This window comes from Malurus melanocephalus, unplaced genomic scaffold (assembly GCF_030028575.1).
Source record: "Malurus melanocephalus ecotype Western Australia unplaced genomic scaffold, MMel_1.1 scaffold_195, whole genome shotgun sequence".
Classification (NCBI taxonomy): Eukaryota; Metazoa; Chordata; class Aves; order Passeriformes; family Maluridae; genus Malurus; species Malurus melanocephalus.
In genome coordinates, this window is record NW_026623427.1 from 302,762 (window position 1) to 329,036 (window position 26,275).

Consider the following 26,275-nt stretch of genomic DNA (forward strand, 5'->3'; position numbering starts at 1 on the left):
AATCCAAGAATCTTCTTTTACTTTTTTAAATTTTTCAAATACACAGCCTGATGTATAGATCAGCAAGTGTAATTTAACAAGTCAGAAATGAGATGGCAGCCTACACAGAGACCTCCCATCTATTTGTCACTTCTTTTCTGTTTAAAGACAAAGTTATGATTTTTGTGCCACATTCTCTATTTTTGAATGCTTGAGGTTGTCAATATGAAGCTGCAATGAAGCTGAGATGAAAGATTTTCCTGACGAGACCCATAACATTTGGCATATSAAATAAAAATAATCAAAGCAAACAAACATTAGTAGCTAGAAGTATAAAGAAAGAGAAGGAATTGAAGCTAATGCACTCAGTGTTAGCAGGGTTTGTTATGAACAGGAATGTTGAAATTCTAAACAGTGTTTTTTTCTCTGTTTGCTGGAAGTACTATCACACTATTCTGCTCATTTTTAGTCTGTCTAAAAATCTGGCTTGTGTGGATTTTTTTCGTTCCTCTTCTACAGTCAACTCTTCTGTCTTCTTTTTTAGAGCCTCCATTTTTGACCCTTAAGCTCACACTACCATGACAATTTTCCTTCCCAGTCCTCAACAGAAAAGCTGTTCCTTTACTTAATACAAATTTATGAGCATACCTACTGCACTCAGTCAGTGTTAGTTCAGAACTTTGAAGACAGAGAAAGTGGTATGTAAAGGCTTAGTGCACCATTCAATACAGTCAGACACCATTTAAATAATGCACTCACTGTAGTTACAGAATAATTCAAAGGTGCTTCGGTTCCTGAAATAGCAGAAAYATGTTTCATTTTCCACCATCCTAATCAGGATGTGTTATATTATTATAGATGGACTATTTTATTTCACTGAAATGGGAGGGAACTTTAAGAGTGAAGCCAACACAAAGCATTATATTAGCATAAAGCTCTGGTAGAGCTTTCCCACATTTTTAAAAGTTTAAGTGAAGCCATGGATATCAAATATTGCTAATGGCACAAGTAAACCAGCTTCTCATTATKCTCTAATAATAGGAGCCTTTTAAAAGGTAAAGGGTAAAATACTCCCTGCTTTATGATTAATGAAATATATAGAGGTARCATTTCATCCCAAAGGTTTTTTGTAGGAAATTAACTGATTTATTTATGAAATGCATTTTCATTTGAAATGTGCTTCAGATTATTAGATGCAAGGGTTTCAATCAGAAGGACAACCCAGAAGGACAAACCTACCATGAACAATAATGCTACTATTTTACTATATCAAGAGTTGGAGCATGCTGCCTCAGAAGCTACGAATTTTTATCAGCTTCCTTAGTTTTGCACTGTTTTTCCATAGATGCCGTCCTGTAGCCTATGGAAATGGATATTTAAACAAGTTTTCTTCTAAAACGAAAAGGTTAATAGTTATTATTTTCATTTCAGATTATTCATTCTTTTTATCCTATTAGCTTGTGAAATCACAGTCACCTACCAGAAAACATGCCCTTACCATGGATTCCATTTTGGCCCAATTCCTTCTATATTTGTGATACTCCAAGGTAGTAAGCCTTTTAAAATTTTATCCACAGGCAGAAAACAAAKGCAACTAGGAAATCTCTTTGTCTCTTCCCCTAGTTTCATCATGATCTCACAAATATGTCTAAGACATATTTGTATAGCATCTGTATTTTGATAGGAACTTTGCTGAAAGTCCTGAACTTTTACTAAGCATTTTACCATTTCAAGAGTMAGCATCCTTCACATGCAAAGATTAGTTGGAATTGAGTTATTATGTCACTAGAAATAGCAGCTTTGATTAACGCTTCACACTCATGAGAATAACTGCATGGATTTAWTTTAAGGCACAACCCTTCCTTCCAAACAGACAAAGCTCCAAGGTACATAATATCATTGGGAGATGTAAAACTGGTGTGGGAATAACTTGTAATAAGAGATAGAGTAGCCATTAAAGTTAATTTACTTTCAAAATTCCATTGTGATTGTTTCTCTTTTTGTGTTAAAATTAAGTGCCTTTACTTTTTGGTCATCACCTCTGAATGGAACAGAACATAGCATAAATTTCTCTAACCACTGTTGAGAATTTCGATTAAGCTCTTTGCTCAAGGAGCAAATGGAAGTACAAATTAAAAACTATACAYAGAAAGATCATGAAAACAGTCATGAAAAGCTGTTGTTTATCTATTTTTTTTAATTGAAACCTATTTCCCCAGTTAATTTCCTAGTTAATTTTTCAACTGTTCTATACCCTGAAAATAGTAGAAAGAGACCTGGCAATTAATGGAGTCACCTCCCTTAGAATACAAAAGCATCAATTTCTCATTACTATAAAGGTTGGAAAAAATTACAGGCTTTTAAAAATCTTTGTCAGAGCCCTTTGCTGGGCTAGCACTTTGGCTCCCTGATGACACAGAATTATTTTCCACCACRGTGGATACTGCTTGAAGGACTTTGAGATGGCTTATTTCTTGTACATTTCCCCTTTTAAATATTGCTGAGTTTGTAAGCAATTTGAATTTCAGAGCTGCTTTAACTTCCAAAATCTGTTTCTTGGCTTGTTTTGAGATTAGCAAAACATTTACAGATTGCTAATGATGCAACTACATATTGCAAATAATACTGAGGTGTTGAATSATTGATTTTACAGTAACAGATGTTTTCTGATACTCTGTGATTTTCTCTTTCTTAAAAAAATAATTTACTCAGATCACCCAGAAATGGTTGTATTTTCTAGTAGAACAAGGAGGAGGAATGTCATGTTTCCCATTCTCATTCAAAATCTCTTTTACCTACAAATGGCAAAGGAAAATGCACAAAAGTGCAAAGGACCTGGTGATGTCCTCCTGTAAAAATGTGCCTTAATCATCAGGTGACAGAATCAGGCTCCTTATTTATGGTTGCCCACCCCTCCCAGACTGAAATGATGCCTGTCTGGAATTAGAAAAGGCAAGCATTTGGCCTCTGCCATTCAGTTCAATGTGCTCTCAGTGACCGTGAATACAAATTCTTCCAAGCTGAGACAAGGTGGGGTTGAACACAATTTTCTATTTCCAGAGTGCTTACCTGAAGCAATTTGTTTAGGGTCACTTCTAACAACTGATTTTAACAGTGATGKTTGAAAAATAAGTAGTCTGAATTGCCTTCTGCAGCTCTGAATTTATTCAAAGTAAATTTTTCCGGATTGGTTGAACTTCAGCTGGGTCTGGTTCATGCTCCACACACAATGACAGCAGCAGAGTGCATGTTCTTTACTGAGAGGCAAGAAACATTATCTGAGGGGCAGGATAAATGCAGCTGTGACTTCAGAGCTGGGCCGTGGATCTTGCAGCTCARATTGCAGAGAGAGAGGCTGGTGTCCATCCTAACCAAGACAAATGTGTCTGAAGTCTGCCTGCACTACACTTGGGCAGAATATGAGACTCTTAATGTCACCTTTAGAGATTTGGCATTGAATTCTTTCCTTTGTGGGAGTTAGTATATGATATCCATTGCTTCACTTAAACTTTTAAAAATGTGGGATTTGGGAAAGGATAARTGGGATTCGTGTCAAATAGTGTGAATAATTTCACTCAGAAATCATGAGAGATGAACTTTAAAATGGGAAGAAAGGCATTGAAAGAGTTCCAATTTATCTGCAATRTGAAAAACCAAGTATGTGCAACTGACGTTAGGCAGAATCACAAGGAGAATTATTGTTATAGTAAAATTGTCAAGATAGAAAGGGATGTGCTGTTACCTCACAGAGTACTGTGCTTCTATCCAGGACTATTTTAATTAGCTTTTTGGGAGGTGAAACGCACAGGATGSTAATAGATTTCAAAGAGGAAAAAATTGGGAGAGGAAACTGCAAATACTTTTGAAGTAAATGTTTTTAAAGAAAGAACTTTAGAAAATTATTGTCTTGGTGAGCTGGAGGAATTGCTAATGTGGTTGAACTTAGATTAAATTATCAATTTATAACATTCACTCTTCTCTTAAAGGAAAATTAAAACCAGGAAAACATCTTTGCAGAGGAAGTCAGGAAGGAAGGGATGATTATAGATAATTTGATTTTTTTTCTTCCTTCTCTCATATTTAATAAACGCTGCAATTGTGATCAAGGTTTCATTTTTTGAATAACACCTTATAATGAAGCATTATGTAGACAGTGAATACTGCAAGGGCCAAATCAGGCTCTGAGAAAATACATGTGATGCCCATCTTTTCTAAAAAAGTACTTCCTTAACACAGTTGTTCAATTTAAAATGAAACATCGACGCATATATAACAGTATCATAGATATTGAATAAAAGAYGGCTCATAATAAGTTTTCACCTTTCTTACACTAAAAAGCTGCAGCAAATTTTGAGGWACTGCAAATATACTGACACCAGTAAAACTAATCTTGCTGTATCTAGTTGCATCACAAGTAGCAAATATTCATTATATTTTATTAGAACAGCCTGCTTAACTTACAGAACATTCACATACCGTTTTTAAAGACAGAAACAAGTCAAGCTTGCACATTTAGTACTTTACTAGAGTATATATTTATATCTMAAAMCATAAACATTTTYATAAAGCTACAGCAAAACCTTTGTRTTWCAAAGTTGYTGAATAAAAATTYTTAACTATGGTATTGCASGCATTCTTTAAATGTACTGTACCACTAAACACCTAATCAATAAAAGCTCATTAAATACTCCCAAGCAACAGCAAYGACAACAAAAACCCAACAAAAAAGACCRGCCTAATCGGGGAAATCTGCATGTTCTAAACAGCCAGTGAAGGTCTTGTCCATCAATGTCTGTTTCAATTCTGAGGGCACCATTGACAAGCAGCTCAGTGCTTCACTACGAGACACTGGTCTGTGAACTGATTTGGAGGTCACCTGTCATTTTAAAAGCACGATCAATACAATCCCGAAACGGTCCTCAGATTCATTTAATAAGTGAGAAAGGAATAGGTCAGTGATGCCCTAGTGAGTTGCCTGTTATTTTCTGAAAGGCTTTATTTTTTTATCAGTGTACATCAAGTTCCCTTTATGCTTTTAGAGGTAATGGAATTTGCATATTTTCACACTGAGAAAATCCCCGAAGAAGGCATATTAACACGTTCTTTAATAAAATATGGGTGAGATTTCCCATATTTTCACATCCCTGAACTTGTTTTCAGTTCTAAAGTGAAAACAAGCCCTTTTCACTGATTGCTTAATGGTTTGTCAGTCTCACACTGGAGAAAATAGCATGARGTGAATGGAAAGAGGCAAGGAGAACTTAAATGGTATTTCTGATTTTATTTTTGAAATCACTAAACTCTASAGGTAATAAATCATGTTTAAAATAAAGGCAATGTCTTGCTTGACCAATTGCAAAACCATTATTTTCTTTTAAATGTAGTTTATAAAAACAGTATTTTCTTTTCACCTGAAAAAGTTAATTTAATTTAAGCCCTTCACATRAAAACATTACTATTGCTGCTTTGTGATAGGAGGAAATGGAAGTTGGCACAATAGTGATGGAAAGTGGTTTTCCACCCATGATATTAACCACTTAGTTGATTGCTCCACCTGTTTTTGTCTACATGTGGAGATTTAAAAAATTGCACAAATTGTCTTGAAAATACAGAAACTATTTTGCGGAGTACTGTTGGAAAATAGCAGCAGAAGTTCCCCAAGCCTGTCTGGGGGCTGTATCTCAGCAGGAACAGCAGCCTTGAGCTGTACATTGGTCCCGGGTAAGCGCAGCTGAGAGCCTTTTCTTCCCACCAGCTCTGGATGGCTCAGCAGGATGATGACATAAGGAATGAGGGAAGAAACAAAAAGAAGGTGGAGCCCAGACTGTGGGGCTCCAAAATGCAGTGTGCTCTGGAACTCTGAAAAATGTTCAAAGTAGACACAATGGGGTCTCCCTTATTCCTTTTCTTCTCCCTTCCAGAAATAAATGAAACAAACACATGTGCACGTCATCTTGGCAGATGCCAAAACACCTCACTCCCAGCTACCCATTAGCAACTGCCTGTCTTCCACCTGGAATGCACCTGTCTCCTCTTAAATCCAACGAGATTTCTCCTCAGMAACTTTTTAGCAAAGTCCAATCCTGTACACATCCATCATCCCTCATCTCTTGTGGCGTTTGGACCCAGCCATTTGACCAGCCTTGAACTCTGAGTTTCTAGGTGCTTTGCTGGATTGCCTGCCACATATCAAAGGTGGGGATTTATTGTAACATGTTGTCAGGGTTCAGCTTGTTCTGCAGAGTTAGCAGTTTAATGCCGTGGAAGAAAAATGGCACACACAATGTGTTTGCCTCCACTGCTGACTTTCCTGGCCTCTGCCCCTCATGCTGTAGGCCTTCAGTCCCAGAGCTCGATCAACTCATATGATTTCAGCAGTGGCTTCATCCTGGTGTTTTCCAAGGACTTTTTCACTGTCCCGTGATGCAGTGATGACCAAGAGGTGAGCCCAGGGCACAACCACCTCAGTTGGTAAAAATGTCCCTTGTGTGTGCAGGAGAGTGCTAAACCAGGGCTAAGGGCTACCGGCTTTTTTATTCAGGACTACCTGTACACTACTTTCTAAGCCACTTCAGACTGTCTGGCACTCTCTYGGAAGGATGTAAGATTTCAGGGCTGGTGCTTTTGTTCTGATTTCCTCAGCTTTTTTGTTTGTCTTTTCTGGATGGCAGCAATATGTGCTGGCTGCCTCAGGGTTTTCTTCAGATATGTGTGTCCTGAACAGGATAATCTGGCATCCTTGCTACTTACTGGATTCTCTTCATATCCTGTAGACTTTAMTTTTCCACTGATGTTCATGTAAGCCTGCATTTCTCTACTATGTAAGATTRCTGAGCATTCATCCAAAATATGATCAGAGACCAGGTCTTCAATATATCTGGGAGTGAAGCAGCACCTCTTCTTCATTGTTCTGTAGAGTGATCTTGAATCCCTGCACATCTTTTGATCACCTGTGAAGYTTCATAGCCTTTCAAGGCTTCCAGGTACACTTTGATAATTTTTAACAGCTGGAGTAATTGTTCTTCTTACATTTCCCAGATAATTATCTACAAAGACAGTAACAGGAGCCATGGGATATTTCTCCTGCCCTGTGTCTAACTCTTCTCACTTGCCAGCTACTCTTCYTTTAATGATCTCCATTTAAGTTGCAATTCAAATGAAAGGGAAGCAAATTCCAAAGAAAACATGAAAATTCACAGTTACAGAAAAGTGTTTTCTTTTGAAAACTTTCCCAAGCCACCTATCTAGACATTCTTGCAAGGAATTCCATTAGGAAAGCAGACTATGGTTTCCTTCTAGGAAGAAACTGGTGCTCAGATCCCAAACTCCAGCCTTCTGTACTTGGGATAGGACATAAGAAGTTACCTATGGTAACTTTTACCTTAGGTAAAACCTAAGTTTTACCTTGCTATACCAATTTGTTCAGAATCACAGACCAAGAAAGCAAAGTTAGACGCATGGCCAAGGATTAATACAGTGTTGAACAAAAAGAATAATCAAAATCAAGGCTTTGGATAGTGAATACAGCATAACTATATGAGTTGACTTGAGAATCCATCTGGCAACCCATACAGTTGGCTAAATGGTCTCATTTAATACTGGCCCAYATTGGAAGCAGAGGCTTGTGTTGGAAACTCTGGTTCACTCACAACAATACAGTGGATCAGTTTTGTTTCCTTCTTCAAGTTGTTTGTGTTTGTAAGTACAWTTTCACATAAATTAACTTACAATTCAAGTAGGAAAAATGAAAATCAAGTGAGTGAGTTTTTAAAGTTTCTTCTGAATCTATTGACACTTGTAGTAATTTGGCGTTCACAAGGAAGAAAAAGAGTAGAATATATAGACTGACAGTTCAAGTTAGATTCTTTTACATTCTCACAACATTGACAAGAATATATTGCCTCATGCTTGTAGATCCTCAGAAGTTGTGTGGTCCTTTTTTTTATTTTTTTTTCTTCGTTTACTAGGCATATAAAGCTGAAAACCATATTATTTTCTGAATAAATGCATTTCTTCCAGGTTCAGCAGGAAACTTCTTATCTTGAAAAGCCTTTACCAATTTCAAGAGCTGTTCATATTTCTAAAGTAGGAATCTTTTTTCAGGTGACAAAAATGGACATATTCTGTTTGTTATGAGGAGAGGAATGTGATTTATATTCCCACCTTTTTGTACTTGCTACATTCTCTACTGTTAAAGTATGAGTCCTTTAACTGTAGCTGTAGACATTCACTCTTTCTGTATAAAATAAAAACCTATAGACACACTTTTCACACAGAACTCTCCTGGTGTCAGTTAGTGGTTTCTCCAGATAAAAAGTCAGGACAAAAAAGAGTAAGTGTTCCCTAAAGAGAGGMAATTGCACCAGGAGCAACTCAGCATACCTCAGCCTCGGACTTATCTATTTAAATGTACTTGAGCCAGACAGAATTCCAAAGATTCARTAAAGCTGTACAACAGTCAAAATAGCTGTTAAGGCAGGCACAAATGAGAGGGAGGAAAAGGAGTGAAAAAAGTCCAAATGGCAACTGTTATAGATCTTTCTGCAGTGGTGGTTCTCATGAAYCTTACCCTCTTGTGTAGTGCATTTGTACCCATCTCTACCTTTTTTTCCCCTCCTTTTTCCAGTATCCAAAATATACTGACAAATTATGGAGTTCGTAGTGATTTCTGATGAACCAATGATTGTTTCTCAGAGCAGGCGCAAATCTATTCATGATTCGCTTATCCATAGAAATAAAGTCTTGCTCAAAATCTGAACATTTTATTCATAAATAACACGATGTGAGATGGAGAGAAAATAATTTGGTTTGGTTTATTAAAACTCCAGGTGGCACAGTGTTTTGTCTACAAACACATTTCAGAAGTTTGTCTCACAGTGCGCTGCGGGCTGTACGCATGAGAGAGATTGCTATTCTAAARCCAGCATGTGTCAATTCAGCGCGGATTTCCTGGTGCGAAGCATGGGGATTCTTATTATTGTTATGGAAACTTGGAGTCTCTTCAGCCAGCCACAGTCCTAGCTAGGCTCATCCTTGCTTTGCCTGCKTCTGGATTACACCAAGATCATATCTGAGTTAAGTGCAGTGCTGCCTCACATCCCATAAAGCTTTTCATCAGGCAGCTGTACCCAAGCTGCTGTCAGGAGCAGACAACTTTAGCTCTCCCTCCTCCTGGTCRTTCTTGAGGGATATCCAGGCTCATGAGCCAAAACTCCACCACAGAGCTGATGCAGCCACGTTAGGGCTGGGAGGGCAGGTGTTCCCTGGGGGAGTCCAAGACACTCTTTGGCCTCGAGAGATAAAAACAAAGCTCAGTTGGAGAAATTACACCAGTGTTGTTGCTTTCTGATGGCTAAATACCATGTAACACGGAGGATCTGAATAACTTCCTTGTCACAAGAATATTTCCTAATAATAGTGTTTTAGCTGGCATAAATAAACATAATGCAAGAAAGGCTGCAGGGGGMATATCTATTATTGTGCCAGATGCTWCACTTGAAAAAAAGTAGCCAGAGCACAGAGGCTGCCCTCAAACAGTGGGTTTTAGTTATTTCACAGAATCCTAGTGACTCTGGTCAAGCAAACAATATCACCTGTACGTTATATTTATTTCAAGTTATTGTGCAAATGGGAAATGCAAGCAAAAACTATGCAAAAAGAAAAAAAAGCCCTAAACATTCTTACAAGAAAAGAAATCCTTTAGTTTGAAAATCCTACTGAAACACCCTCCTTCCCAAAGTAAACAAAGCAAGAAGTACCTGTCTTCAAATAAGTTAAATATGAGTAATATAAGATTTAAATCCTTCATTTGTGTTTTGTTTTGAGGAAGGTCAAAGGTTCTGGCAACCACAATGAATACTGAAAATGGATAATTATTAGTACTTACCAAGTAAGACACCTTTTTCAGGACCTTTTAGAGGTCTTTTCCACACTTTTTTTAGCACTCACTCAGTTGAACTCTGTGTTTGACCCATTTTAGTATTTTTTAATGTTGTGCTTTGCATCTGCTTTGTGATATCCAGCACTATGTGAACATTTCCCAGCTTCCCAAAGCAATTTCCACTTTAAACATATTTCATGAACATTAATGTTATTTTACAAAACTACTTAAATGTTTTGTCTTTGATTTTTCAAGGGAAGGGGCTTTTTGTTTGCTTGTTTGTTTTTCAGTTTTTTCTTTACGTCTTTTAAGCTCTTAATGAAGCATCACCTTTGCTTTTTTTTTTTCTTTTTCTTTTTTTAATTGGAGAATTAATAGATTGGCAAAAAGATCACAAGTACTCATTTTGTACATTTTCTGAAAAGCTTACTCCTTTGTGGTKCTGACTTACTAATTATCCTGGGATTGTTCTCTGCTTTTTTCGAACCTCATTTGCAGGGTACCAAGAAACAAGCAATCTCAGCACAAGTAAAATGAGTTATCATACCACTGAAAATTCTTTCATTTGGGCTTCATCTGTTATGTTTTGAATATTTCTAGTGATCTGCTGAGTAACTTGCACCTTATTCAAAAGAAACTGAAGGTTCTGCACATTTTGCTGGACTGTTCATTTCTTTGTGAGCCTCTGCCACTCTCACTGAACAGCATTAATGGCATTCTGGCTCAGGATTTGAACTTCSCTTTGACAAATATTCTCAACTAACAAGATATTTCTAAGCTGCTTGTAACTTGCCAAATATACCTGTTTAGAAAAGAAGAGCTGTGTTCCTAAGTCTAACAGCCTAAGATGACTCATATACTTCCTGAATACAAATCAATGTTTTGGACAGGAGAGGATGGGCTTCAGCATTCACTGTCAGTCAGACAATGAAACAGAGCAGATGTCGAACGACACTTTGCATTTAGCCAGGCAGTTTGGGGTAGCTATCTTGCTTTTAGCAGAATAAAATATAAATTCATAAATGGAATTGAAAGAAGGAAAATGAACCAGAGAGTATCCCTGTGTGCACACATATGCATTTATTTCTAGTATTCTGTAGAGTACATAAAATATGTCTTGCTGTGCATAAGAACCAGGGAGCTTATTTTCCTTTTCCATTTGTCCAGCCTTGTTATTTTGAAAAACAATGGTGTTATACATTATTAAATATATTTCAGACACAAGTATGATCAAAATATTGCAATGTAGTGAGATTGCTTCAGGAAATRCATATTCAGGTAAATTCTCCCAGATGATAGTGTATAAACTATTGTGACTTTATTATCTGGCATTAATGTACCTGAAAATGTTGAACATTAGGTTGAATCAGCTTCTGTTTAAAGGTATTTGTGGTTCAAAAATAAAACATAAATCCATGATATATGCATTTTGGGTTTTTTTCCCACTTTATAGCAATAGAAAAATCCCATGATTTTATTTGCAGTTTTTAAATTTTTAACAAGACAAATAGGGATACAAAGTCTAATAATTTCTAATACAAATAAAGTAGGAAAAGGTAATGTGGTGACATGTGGAAAATAAACTCCTAACAACCAAATAGGCATAGTCATCCCTCATGAATGTAAACTTCAGGGCTAGGAACATAAAGGTCTGTCCTCATCATGTGAGGATAAATTGGAAGAAAATCCAAATCAAGAACTAATTAGTGCATTCATACCACTGTACTATAGGGATTTCACTTAGGATTGCAGTTGCATTAGGTTTTTAGATAGGCAATGAAAAAAGAAAAGGCACTGTTGCCTAAAACTCTCTTTTATGASATCCTAATTGGCACTTTTGAGGTCTTTGCTACCTCCCATTAACTGTAAATGAAGCCATGGGTGACTACATTGCTGCCTTAGGGATYTATGTTATGGGCCACAAATAGGTTAAACGAATCAGATCAAAGCAGACAAGTACACAGAACAGATAGTGTGTTCTGAGATATCTGAGACTATGATGACTATGGAGCACTCACTTATCCATCACTTTTAGGAATCTCAAAAGCAGACAGGAAAGCAGTTCAGTCATGGGGTCATACAAGGTTTTGGCAAGTGCTGGAGTATAAGGTAGAGGCCAGGGGAGTAGGATGTAACTATCACAAGAGTGATTTTATCCAGTGAGCACTGCAGTACCAGAGCAAGTGTTAAAATGGTGGAATTGATGTTAGAAAGTGAGGAAGATAGGCAAATATCAAAATGCTGCAGAATGTGGCTGGGCATCCAAGGAAATCTTTAGTATGTTTACTTCAGTTAATTTTGAAGCAAGCAGAAGTTACAAATTTGGAGAGGACAGACAGTCCACATTGACAGAAGACCAGAAGTAACACAGCAACACAAAGATCTGCTCTGTAACTTCAGTCAGGAAGGAGATGAAGGGAAATTTCAGAGGAGGTGCCAGAAGTGACTAGCAAGGGATTTCCTAATTTCTAACCTTTTAGCCCTGTCCTCAATGGTCAGGAAATGTAAATAACAAAAACAGCTCTTCAAGTCCCCCACTAAGGAAATTATACCTAGGATTCAGCTTCCCACACAAGTGGTATATTTATAGAAATCTTGGTTTTATGAGTACAATTTGTATATACTACACGGTGTTAATCAATTAATAAAAAGAAGTATTACTTGCAATATAACATACCTATTTCCACATCATATATTTGTTTTGAATTAACAGCTCCAGGATACKATGTATAATTAAGAATACTCTGAGTGGATTCACCTTGAGACTGTGAAGAGTTAACTCCCTCTGTTGACTTTGGGCATGATTTCTTGGTTCATTTTCTTRGTATTGATTGGATTGGTATTTGTGTTTTGTGTTTTCAGAAATTTTCTGAAATTTTCTGTTTGCGTTAAAGCAGGCAATATTTTCCCCTTCCTGCATCGCCCACAATCCTCCACCTTTACTCCCAGCAAAAGACTCAAGAAAACACCCTTTACACAGAACATTGGTCTAAATCTTCTGCCTTAAGGGAATTATCCTCATGAAACCAAGAAGAATACATAAAAGTGTTCTACCATCAAATGCATGAATCACCACTTAACCTGTTAAACATTTCACTTTTTAAGTTCTGAGTGCACTCCTTCCATCTGCCAGCCTCTATTGAGATGATATGAACATAGGAAATAACCTTTTGCAAGGGTTGATTTTCCACTAGTCATATTCATTTAGCTGAATCCAAGAYATGTACTGTAAATAGCAGGAATCTTGCACCCAAGCAAGATTCTTTTCACTTTTTCTGGAAGCTTCAGACATCAGATGTTTTAGCATTGTACCTAAAAAGCTGGTCTCCATTACCCATTGGTGTGGTCCTTTATTTCTGCTGCTGCCAAGGGCAGTACATGGTGGTGTTCATGGGTGTTGTGTTGGGCTCTCAAGAACCAGGGAAGAAGGCAGAGCCTCWGGAAGCCCCTGGGTTATGGACAGAGATTCCAGGAGAGGCTTGGTGTCCTCAGAAACTCAGTGCCTCCTTGAACATCCTCACTCTTCCCAGCAGCTTCCCAGCCTGGACAAACACCTCTCAACATCTGTGTGATTCCTTTCAGCAACCTTCACCACTGGCCACTCACTTGAGCTCTACACCTGGTCTGCTGCCACAAATTTCTACTTTGCTCTCAAGAAGAGCAGAAAAAACCTTACTTGGCCTTCATGTTGGGCAAAGCAAAGCTCAATTGTTTCTTGAGGTGCTGAAAAAAGCTTTTTACTGACTTTAAAACTAAGAGTAATTGATCTGAATCTTGAGTAATCACTTCAAGGTTTAGTTTAAAATAAACAGTTTTCAGCAGATTAGACAGAAGAGAAAAGGATGAAAGGTTTAAAAAAGAAAGAAAGGTAGTTCATCTTGATTGAACAAAACATCTATAATTTATAAAACACTTGGCTAGACAGGTTAAAGCCTTTCTTGGCTCTTTCASATGCCATTTGACTATTAAATGACAAATACAAGTGTCACATTTTCCAAAAATTCATTTGTTATTTAAAAGTAGGTAAGCAGTCTTCCCGGGAAGAGCTYATCACACTGTGAATAATTGCCTGGATCAAAAATACTATGTCTCTGATGAAAAATCTCAGCTTCCAAAATATTTTTATTGTCTTATTTTTACAATATCCTACCTTCATGATCCTACATTAAATTAGTAATTTTATACATCCTGACCAAACAGTTCTTCGAAAGGTTCTGGTAGTGAAGAAAGGATATCCTGGGATGTAAATCCAAAGAAATCAATAGAAAAATGACAAATAATTTCAAAGGGGCAAACACTTCCKCTTAGAAGTCAGTCTAAAATCCATCTTTGAAAGGTTTTATTCCTTATTTTATGGGAGGAAGTATCGATTCCTTAGACAGTGCTAACCCACAGACCTCTCTGTTATCTCAAAATTGTTCCATGATTTTGAGACATGTAAAGAAGCACTGAAAATTCTAGTAGGGTAGGAGAACTAGCAACAAAATAATGATGGATCAGATCTCAGAAAAYAAAGCCTGATTCAGCTAAACTGAGTTAACAGCAGCTGTGACCTTTTCTGGAGAAGCTTTTCTGTGTAATTGGGAGCAGGAATCAGACCTCAATTGTGCAGCATCCTGACCATTAGCAACACTTGAGACTATCCACCTGGCATCTTTCAGCTGCATCTGTCCTCAAGGAGATTAATCTGCTTTTTAAATGGAACACCAAATCCATTTTTCTGTTATTTCCACCTTTTCATGAGTGAAGAAGCTTTCTTATGGTATTAAGCCAATATATCCAGACATCTCATTGCCAATAAACCAGTGYCCTTGCACTTTAAAGATTCACTTTGCTGAGTAGCCTTCTCTAGTCTTGAGGTACATAGAGACAGCTAAAAATTTAAATTATAACATCTATTATCTTTTTCAGTCTTTCCCCGCTGACCATCTGCAAACTCTTCACTTTATTTTTCTCCCTTATCAGATGTGGTTTAAAAACAGTTTATTTCCTGCAAGCTTAAAATTGTGTGGGTGAATACAGAAGAATTCCAAAGATTGGGAAATTCTGGAGGTATAATGATTATTTGGTACTGCATTCTTGGAGCGTGTCTATAATATCATGTTTATAGAATCATAGAATCRTGTGGTTTGACTTGAAAGAAATGTKTAAAGATYACCTAATCCAACCCTCCCCTGCTATGGAGAGGGATGTCTTTCAGTCGGTAAGGCTGCTCAAAGCCACATCCACTATGGCATGGAATGCTTCCAGAGGGAGCACCCCACAACTTCCCTGAGCAACCTGTTGCTGCCTTTTAYCATCCTCATCCTAAAAAATGTCATCCTTAAGTGCAATTTAAATCCACCCTCTTTCAGCTTAAACCCATATCCTCGTGTSCTATCACTACACAYYSTTACTARAWGTCCCTTCCCAGCTTTCTTGTTAGCCCCTTTCACATATTGGAAGGTCACCATGGAGCCTTCTCCACTCGAGTCTGAACAATCCCAGCTCTCTCAGCCTGTCTGYATAGAAGWTGTATGTTCCAGCCCTCTCACTTCTTTCTGTGGCCCTCCTCTGAAACTAATCAAATGGGACAATGTCTTTCTCATACTGGGAAGCCTGTAAGTAAGCATGCAGTAAGTGTTTAAGTTCCAAAGAAGCATCACTTTTGGTTCAGTTGCACTGCCTGTATCTTGTGTGCCTCAATTAACTATTTTAATATGGATATTGAAGTATGGGGTGAGCTCTTTAATGCTCTGTCTTGAAATATGATCAGGACACAACTGTACTTCAAGCCTGGTTTTAAAAACTGTTACCAAAAACACTGTGGGATGCTATATAGCACCACACCTTTGTTGTTTTTCTGCTATGGAACTTGCTTTCTCTGACCTACAGKGCAGGAAGAGAGTAGACAGCTCACAGAGCTCCCTCTTGCCTGCAATCCTCAGAGATGAATGAGGTTTCTATGGAAGGAATGCACAGAAGCTCCTGACCACTGGGTGGATGGGTCTGCTTTCAGATCTTTACGCAGATTTCAGTGATTTTCGAGTTTCTGAAGAGTCAGAAATAGAGCAAGGCTTGGACGGCAGAAGAAACCACTAGGGAAAACTCCACACCTTCTCAAAAGGGTTTTCAGAAAAAAAATGTAAGTGGTTCTGACTGCTTATTTCCAAGTTATACTATCAAATGATTGCAGCTGTTGAAGCTGGTCAGTGAAATCAGCAAGGATGAAAATACATAATTTTCCATTTTCTTCTTAATAAGGAAACTGAACAGTACAAACTAGATCTATAAGATCTATAGCACATTCATTTTTTAAAAAAAATGAATCAAGAACAGTTTTTTTATAGTAATTCTTTCTTTTTTATTGAATATAYATTTGTCTCCCAGTGAGAAGATCTAAAAAGCCCCACATCATTAACTGAATTCCTATAGGTGTCAGCACCRATGATGTGTGAATGCAGAGCTGCAAAATGCATCCCATGAGCAGCAGAAAAATGCATTCTTTCAGGAACCTTTGCCCTTGTTACCCACCTTGTTCAGATTCAAGTTTCTTGCACTGTGAGCCTGGGATCCCTGGGGCAAGCACTGACCTCTTCCTTGCAAAGCATCAGCAAGCTATTCATTGAAAATTAGCTTAAAAGAGCATCTTTTTCCGTTCTTGTGGAATCATTTTTACTTATGAGGAAAAAAACAGAGAAGTATGTATACTGTTTAACAAAAAAAAAAACATCTGTGTTGCTGTGCTTGCCAACTCTGAAATAGAAACAGATTGGAAACAAGAAGAAAAATTAAACTGGTCTCCTCACATTTGTTGGGGTTTTTTTAACAATGTCCCAAAAGAAGCCATTCATTTTRGTATTTTTACCAGAACAACTCTCTACGTCTTTTTTAAAAAAATAGTTTATATTTAGTGTGTGGCTTCTCACATTTTTCATTAKTGCAGAGGCAAGCCTGGCCTCCATTAAAAGTCTTGGAGATCCTGTGTTATCAGATAAGATAGGTTATCACCAGTTGCCAACTGCAGCATTTTTACCCTGTTTTATGGTGTCAGATTTCCTCAGAAAGCTTTTTGATAGCATTAAATTCGCATTTGGATACACGTAGGCAGGTAGGTAAGGAGTTTTACCTTACCTCCAATATCCTGTCCCTGTGTGCACAGTATTTGAAACTCTACTAAAATGGGATAGGACACAGCTCTGGCAAGATGCAGCTGGAGCTCTGGAGACAGTAGCATTGCTGAGGGTCAGCTCATTACAGCACCTGCAACTGGGATTGTAGTGCCAGTATGTAGGTTTATGCCTTTTGATCCCTAACAAATACACATGGAACAGCCCCAAGAGTCGAGGGAATAATTGTGAGGCAATTCTCTTCTTTCTGCCTGCCCCTTATTTTAATCCAAYAGCAAATCTCTTCCTTGTCCCTTTCCTTAGGCCAAAGTTTGAGCGGGAAGAAAAAAAACAACCCAGCAGTCTCTCTAAAGAACAGGTGCATCAGTAATGATGCAGTTTGCTCAGTACCAGTGGCTCTGCTCAGAGTCACCACCTAATTTAACAGCATCTTTTGTGTATTCCTTAAAGATTATGGCTTTTGGGTCTTTTTCAGMAAAATGAATTCCAAAGCAGCTCCCCTTCCTCTGTCACTACCCCCAGTGGTGGAAAACCAGTTAAGCAAAAACCTGAAGGCACACTCCATTTCTGCTCTTTCTTCCAGCTGCTTCTGAACACCAATGAGCATTGCAGCCAATGGTGTACACGGACATCAAATGCTGTGACATGTGATGTCTTTGAATGTTCAGAAATATTAATGTAGCTGGGGAAAATTACACATAGAGCCTCACTACCAACATAATATGATATTGCACTCTATGAGAAAATAATTCAGAATTTAGTGTAATAGAAGGAAGTTGTTTCAGGCCTTCGGTCAAAGATTCTTCTGTTAAATGATTTTATGGGAAGTCTGCCTTCTTTATTTTTACTTTTCTTAGTGTATCTCTAATATAAGTGGTAGTTTATCCCTGGTGCTGATAACATAGTGTTGGTTGAAATTGTTGGTTGTCTTTTGTCTCAATACTCTGCACATCAAAACTTTTTCACTGCTAAGAAAAGTACATATCATCAGTTGCAGGACCCTGCACTTTCCTTCGTTGAATTGCGGATGGTTAAAGTGAATAAGTGGTGTCAGCACACTGTACTGCTAAAGTGTTTTTAATTCAAAGAGATTAGTAGTAATTTCTAAAAATCTTTTACAGTAGCTAATAAGAGTGAAAATTAAAATTCAATTAAATACCTCGAGAAAGCATGAATTTTCTGAAATATGAAACTCTACCAGTCAATAACTGCTCACAGTAAAGATATGGACAGAAACTGGAATTCTGAATTCTGGAAATACTCTCCAGATTAAACAACTGTAATATGGGCAGAAAATTAGTGAAAAAAATTATTTTAGGAARGAATTAACTGTGACTCCATGTCAGTGTGATGTCACAACAGTCTATCCAAGGGTCTGCAATTTTTTCAGTCATGACAATAGAAGAACATCTTTATTAAATTTTCAGATGCCATGCAGCTCTACATGTTCAGATACTTTGGAAGATAGAATTGTTTTTGAAAATTTTATCTGTTTTAGTAATGCACTTTAGTAAAATGTAAGTCAGCAGAAGGAAAGTATTGTGTGGTGGCAGAAAAATCCTGTGATACATATGCAAACCATGTRATAACATATTTTGCAGAAAAGGACTTCAGAATTATTAAGGACTACAAAATGAACATTTACCAACATTTATTGCAGTWTGGTGAAGAAAGAGCTTTCTTGTTGGGACATACAATCCAAAAAGCCACACAAACTTTTTTTTAAAAATAGTTTTCACTTTCTTTAATTCCCTACTATTTCTTTACTTTGAGCAGTGATCCAAAGAAACAGAATAATTCAGATCAGAAGGAAACTGTAGTGAAACCTCCTGCTCAAAGTAGARTCTCTGCAATGCTCCTCACCAGCCTCCAGGCAAGGTGTGACCCATTAGCCCAGTCATCCAGACATTGTTTTTATCCACCTGGGTTTTTTACTATTCTGAACTSAATGACGTGTAATTTTAGGCATGGACATGAGCCAGACGGGCATGGGCATACTGGGAACCAATAAGCTCTTGAAAACCTGGCCTAAGGAAAAGAAAAAAAAAAAAAAAATGGGTTGCAGAGACAGAGAAGGAAGGCCTGGAAGTTGCTGTGATAAAAACCTTCAAATGTGTTATGGTAGCCCACAGAGGAATTGTAGTGAAATTAGTGCCATTGAATTCAAAGGCCTTCTAGAAAAGGAAGGTGATTTCACTCTTCCCTCCCTCTCTTCCCACCCCCCAAAGTATGTCAGTGATTGATTTTCCACACTTTTGCTTTCATAAATTTCATYCACTCAGTGTGTTCCCATACTCTAAGTGGTCTGTTCAGAGTCACTTGTGTGCAACAAGAAACACAACATGGTCCTTGCTCTGTCTCTGCTTTTCTTTAATTGGTAGCAATAAACTGTTTTTTTTGACAGATCTCTAACGCCCTGTCGGAGTCAGCAGCTGAATGGTCATTTCTCCCCACATCTTGCTTAACTCAGCTTCCATAATTCTTTGCTGTCACTTTGCTGTCCATTGGACATTTTCTCTTTATTTGTACACCAAGTTTTTCTCATGGGCTTAAAAGAAAAGGACTGATTGAAATGTTAYGCTGTAACCTTGTTGGCATCCTCCTAGAGCTTGTATGCAGGTTCTTCACTGATGAGACATCTGTTATCGATACAGGCCATTSTTGCCATTCTGTGATGTGCAGTTTCTTTTGTTCTCTTTCAAACACGTATTTCCAGTCATACTTTACTCATAACGACCTCCAGATTTTTCTGAAAAAAAATCTTTACAACAGGTAATCATGAAATTGCATTTATACTCACAGTGGATAGGGCAAGAATTGATGGACCTTAAGTTGCAGCAGAAAGAGTTAAACTATAAATCAGGAAAAAACCAAAACCTTTCTAGAAAGGCAACCCTAATGTAGATTGCTAGTGAGGTTGTACAACTCTGTCACTGCAGGGTTTGAAATCCAGTTGTTATGGGTTGACTCTGGCTGAAAGCTAAAGCCTCCATCCTGTTGCTCACTCATTCCCCCTGCAGTGGGATAGGGGAAAGAGTCAGAAGGGTAAAACTCAGAATAACTTGTGAGCAGASAGTTTAATAAGGGAATGAAAATGAAGTGGGGCAGGGACAGCGAGGGGATGAACYTCACAAAACAGTAAATGATGCAAGGGCAATCCCGTACTGCCTCCCACCAGCAGATTGATCTGTTTGGTSTCTGAGCATCAGGTACTCCAGAAACAGTCCCTGCCCTACACCCTCTGAGTTTAATTGATGAACACAACAATGTCCCAGAGTGTGGGACACCCCTTTGGTCAGTTGGGGTCAGCTGGCCCAGCTGTGTCCCCTACCAGCCTCTTGCCCACTGTTAACCTGCTCACTGGTGGGGACAGAGTGAGAAACAGAGAAAGCATCAACCTAGGCTGRCACTGATCAGCAATATGTAAAACACTGGTTTGTGATAAACACTGCTTTGGTCATGAATCCAAATCACAGCAGCATAGGGGCTGCCATGAAATTAACTTTATCTCAGCCAGATCCAGTACACCACTTTACACAAATATATTCAAGAGATATTTTACATTTAGCTGTTCTTTCTGCAGGGTGCAAAGATGAATGAGACCAACCCTCCAGGTCTGTTTGCACTGTAAATTGAAGCAAACAAAGAGCAACACATAAAATCACAGGTACAGCTTGGCTCACATCCACGCAGCTAAATCCTCTCACACCCAAAAGAGATGGTGACTGTGCCCAAATTTTTGGGAAATATTCCTGCCATAAGTTATTGCTGGAGCTATTTCCAGGCATCATCTGTAACTTTAATAGCTGGCAAAGACCAAAACTATTAACAGAAACCATGTTAGAAATTAAATAGCATGAATAGTCAGAGACTAGGCCTTAAACTTAATTGTATGGACACATGTTCAGAGTTCCTACCAAGCTACTTTTCTAGAAATATAATGATGCATTGAAGTAAATATTTGTGTATTTTTCCTTCTTTTGATAAAAATTAGGTGGRTTGATTAATTGTTCTTTTGTCAGAAGGAAGGTTTCTACCTTAATGCTGTGATAAATTGTCCAGTGATGGCACATGGAATAAAATAGTATTCTGAAAACAATTGCTCATTCTGAAAAAAAGGAAGAGGGGGCAAAAACCACCAGCAAAATGCTATTACTTTTCACTCATATGAGAGACAGAGTATAAGAAATTTTACATGTCCCCCCAAAAAAGTTGGCTCAGAAGCAAACAATACAGCCCAGAATTCTTTCTAGTGATGTGTCASTATCTCTGTGACTTCTGCAGGTGGTAGTGACATGTAGCTGGGAATTCTAGGGAAGAGGTCCCTTCTATACATCTGGTATGAGATGATAATTACACAATGTTTCTTTAAGTATAATTTTTTTAGGTGTAGTAATTTCCTGCAACTTTCGGGGGGAATTAAATTTTAATGTTTTCTAAATACTTTATCCATTGTGCCCATATATTTCTAGACAGTCCTGTTTGAAGGTTATGACTGTTACTGTTTTTAAAATGTCCTAATTTCACATAGCAAATAGGACATCAATACAGAATATAGAAAAAATAATATGCARTACATTCACAAATAAGGTCTGTCTTCCTTTAACAAATTAAATAAACCTATTTTTAAATTGAGGATTTTTATAATATTTAGATATTTCTGTTGCATATCAAAGAAAAATAGGTTTATCACACTCTATTAATTTGGCATGTGCATACATACCATCAGTTTTCMCTAATTATTTTAATCTCCAAAGCCTGTTTTCTTTGATCAACATCCAGATCTCTATGTAAACTAATATATGACAGATTAATTAATGTAATTTCATCTGTAACTTTCTATATTTTGCCTATTTATATTTTGAGTAAAAAAAAAAAAGAAAAAAAAACAACTAAACAAACAACATATACTCTGTTAAACCTTGTTGCAAATTACATACAGGTGGTCTGTCTCTGGGAACCAGCACACAAAGGAATCTGGTTAAAGGCACTTTACTTATTTTAAGTAGTAAAGGTTGTGCACTGTTTATGTGTTAATTATGCCACTAATATAAATAAATGTTCATAGCAATGCTTCTTAACTTTAAATTTCCTGTTATTTTATTTTGGACTTGATACTGTCTAGGGGAAATACCATGTAGATACCTCTCTACCCGTTTTTTGAAATATTCTTTTCCATAATGTGACTTTCAGAAAAAAAGATATGTTAAGCCTCACTGAAAGTGTTTGATTCTGTTAAAGTGACACTTGTTCTCTGTGGCTCTAAAAGCGTACTTCACTGATCCAACCACATAATTTCTCATGGAAARTAATTGTTCCAGTAGTGTAAATGAAAGTCTTTTTGCAATTCATTAAAATTTTCTATTTCAGAATATCACAATTTTACCTGCTGGCAATTTTTACTTCTCATGGACTGGCTGAATTAAAAACTGCATGTAGTTTAAATAACTATTGGCAAAAGCAGAGGAAATAAGAATTGATTCTGTTAACAGTTCTCCTTTAGAGTACCTAAGATATAGAACCATTGCATGGTCTAAAACGTTTGAAAAACAATTTATTAAAAATTGAAATGAACGTGGATTGGGTTCCCTAGTGTGGATTTAAATACAGTTATCTAATAACTACCAGCCACAAATTCCCATTTCTTGAGAGAACAACCTGTGACTTATGAGAGTCATTAGTAGCAAGCTCAGAAATTACTTCCATTATGTCAGGTTTTTAAGACTTTAACTTATTATCTGTGCTTTAAATCTGGTTGGAAATGTGAAGTTTTCTTTGCCTCTATCAAATATACCAATGGTGATTGCAAAAATGTAAGCCTTCACAGACAATGGCAGTCTATTTAACAGATTAACTATCAGATTTATAGATGTAACATACATATTTAGTGCATAGAACCCAGTGAACATTTTGCTATTGTAATACATTAGCATCACTAATTTATTTCAGCTCCATTCCAGTGGACATCAGTGGATTAGGCAATTTAAGAGAGAAGAATAAAAATATGTTGTTTCCCCAAAGGTTTTGGGGTTTTTATACTTCTACAGRTTAGGCTATAATTTTTCTTAGTGCACACTTTTCTGAGAATCCATGCACTATTTACAGGAAATATTTTGTCTTTGTACTCCATCGTGATGCAGTTGTTCCTCAAAACTGTCTACATTTGTGGGGAGAATCTGTAGGATCAATGCCTGAACTAGCTGATTCACAGAAAATACAGTGGGGTTTTATACGAATACTAACCATCTGAAGCTCATGRTAGGGTCATACACAGATAGTAGGTCAAGCATAAGTGTGAAAATAGGTGCAAGGAAAGCACAAAGGTAAGAGAGAACAGGATAATAAACCTGTGATAGGTTCTGGTACTCTGGTAGTTTGGTGCTTTTCTTGAGGAGTGGTTTAAACAATTTCTGGGGGAAAAGAACTGAAACAAAACAACGTAAACACCACTCAGTTACATCTGTATTAGTAAATTAAACTTGAAAGGTCTGATTGGAAGATAAATATCAAGGAATTGTAAAGTTGGATGAGCGAATTCCTCCTCCTTTTTCACTCCTAGAATAAAAAGATATTAACCATTCCTGGTGTTGAGAACAGACTGCATTGACTCTATTGTCTTCTTCAAATGACTACTAGATTCTATCTGGAAAGGTGGATCAAAATCATACCATGGAGTGTGCTAGCCATTACTGAGGGCAGACAGCTGTGTGTCAGTGATCAGACCTGTGCTTTTGGTCTGTAAATTGCTGCTGTAAACAGAGTTGGGGGCATCATGTAAATAGAGTGTGGGAAAGTAAGGAAAAATTACAAGATCATATAAAGAAAGAGAGATGCAGACAACAAAGTTTTCAGCATTGAGGTGATCAATGACAGAATGGGGAAAATAAGCTGTTTCAGATAGGTAGACTTAGTAGCCTTGATATTTGGTGTGTGTTTGTRYCATATTTGGTGTGTGTTTCTGCTTTTATATAGAAAGTACATCACACAATTCAAGGTACTACCTGAAGCAAGCAAGTCCTTTATTTTAACAAACCTCCAATCCTTTCAGAAGGGAGAGTTTGTTTCATACAGCAGACATTAAAAACCTTTTCTTCTCTACTGATCTCACCTGGATTTCACTGGATTGCTTGATAATCCTTTTTTTTGGTCTGCTATGCTGACTTGCTCTTAACTCCTAACAGAACACAACATATTGTGTTCCAGAAAACAACACCAGGGAATCTATGTGGCTGTGCTAGGACACTTCAGGGTCCCTCAGCCTCATCTACTTTACTTACCATCTGTCTCCACTGGCTCGTAGTAACTGCTTAAGGAAGGATTTACGAAAAAAAAAACAAGACTAAAATGATCATTGATCATTTCCTGGAATATTTTCCAGTTCTTGTCAGTCTGCAACTTAGGGGCTTCTCAAGTCAGAAGTAGTTGGTTTCAGTAGTTATCAAAACATTAATACACTTTTTCATTTGGATGTCTCCATGAAACTGCTTTGCTGTGAGCTGCATGTCTAAGCTTTAATTATAGGTAATGGACTGAAATATAGTTAATGAACTGTCTAGTCAAGATAGTCAATAGAACCTCAAGAGAGATTCAGTTCATGCTAAAATAAAGTAAACATCCRATGCATAAGCATGAATGCCAGGTGTTGCTTGAAGTAACAAGTTTATCTCACAGGCTCTGGTCAAGGAAGGAAAGATTTCTTTGAGGCTTAACTTCCACCTGCAGGAAGTTGCTAGGGTATCTGAAACAACATAAGATTTTGAAGTTAAAGCGAATAATCTGAGGCTTTTGTATTTAATTGTTCTAGCTAGTCTTTCCTGCAGCAGTTTTGCCCACCTTATTTTGTTGTTGTTTGGTTTTGGTTTTTTCTTTTGTTATTGTTTTTGGGTTTTTTTCCTTTTTGTTTCTGTTTCTTCTTACAATGTTTTGTATCTAAAACCTTTTTTTTCGGCAGGATAATTGAACCTTGCTTTTATTCAATTGATAACAATTTAGTAGATTGCCTTATTGTCTAGTGCTCTCTCCAGCTAATAGGACTACACAAGGGTCACCACATCTAGAGCATCCCAGACACAATTTTTTATAAATTTTGAGGACAACTTGCAAGTTTAGTTACAGCTTTCCATTTAACTTATTTGCTCAAAAACTCTGCTTATTCAATATTGGTCAATTTCCAACTGCATGATTTTTGAGGCTTTATTGTCTTGCCAAATKCTAACTGTCTTGGGATCTTTAACATTTTGAGACAGTCTTCTACACTGTCTCGTGCACTGTCTACTGTCTGCCTTGAATGAAGCTACTTTCCTTTTAAACACAAATTTAAGTGCTTTTCTGAAATGATGCCCAAATTGCTAGTCTTCTCAACCAACGTGTTTTCTAATTCTGTTCTATTGCCTTTTTTTTTTTATAAAAACTTAATTGCATTCACAAGTATTCAAGATAGAAACACATTTTAAATTAAACTAAAAGTCAATTAAAATTGAGTTTTGACTAAAATATTGGGCATAGATTAAGCAAAAWTTTTTGAACCCATGCATCTTCTGTGGAAATTCAAACTAAGCAAAACACCTTGTTTTGCCTCCTTAAGGAAACACATATTTTGAAAACAAGGGGATTGAGTTTCCTGAAAATAAAATATTCTGGACAGCAAAACTTAATGAATTTAACTCAGGCAAAACATTAATCATGCTCATGCAGTCTTGTTTWCAGGTAGCTAGAAAACTTAAAGTAACAGTTGAACTTCAAAACCATCAAACCTGTGGAGGAGGAATAAGAGAGGTTACAAATTCAGAAAATCACACCTGACAAGTTTTATACAGATCTTGTAAGAACTCATATTGTCCTTTGGATGCATATACTTCATATATCATCAGCACTTCTTTCTTCATTTCTCCTTAGAAAGCTGTAGAGARCAATGAGGTCACCCCTCAACCTCCTTCTGTCCAAACTAGCCAAGCCTAAATTTCTCAGCTACTCCTCATAGGACATTCTTTCCAGGCCTTTCACCACTTTTGTTGAATTCCTATGGACACCTTCACATTCTTCTTAAGGGGTGGGGCCCTGCACCAGCACTCCAGGTGAGGTTGTGCCAATGCTGAATGCAGAGGGATGATCACTTCTTTTCATGCTGTATTTGATGCACCCCAGGATGTGGTTTTCCATCTTGGCTGCCAGAGCATGTATTTTCTATTACTGAATAAATATATGGAATGTTGCAATGAGCACAGAGCCATTTCATTCAAGTTCTTGTATACAGATTTTTTAAAAAATACATAAAATAATAAAATATTTTTCAAACAAAAAATACCTT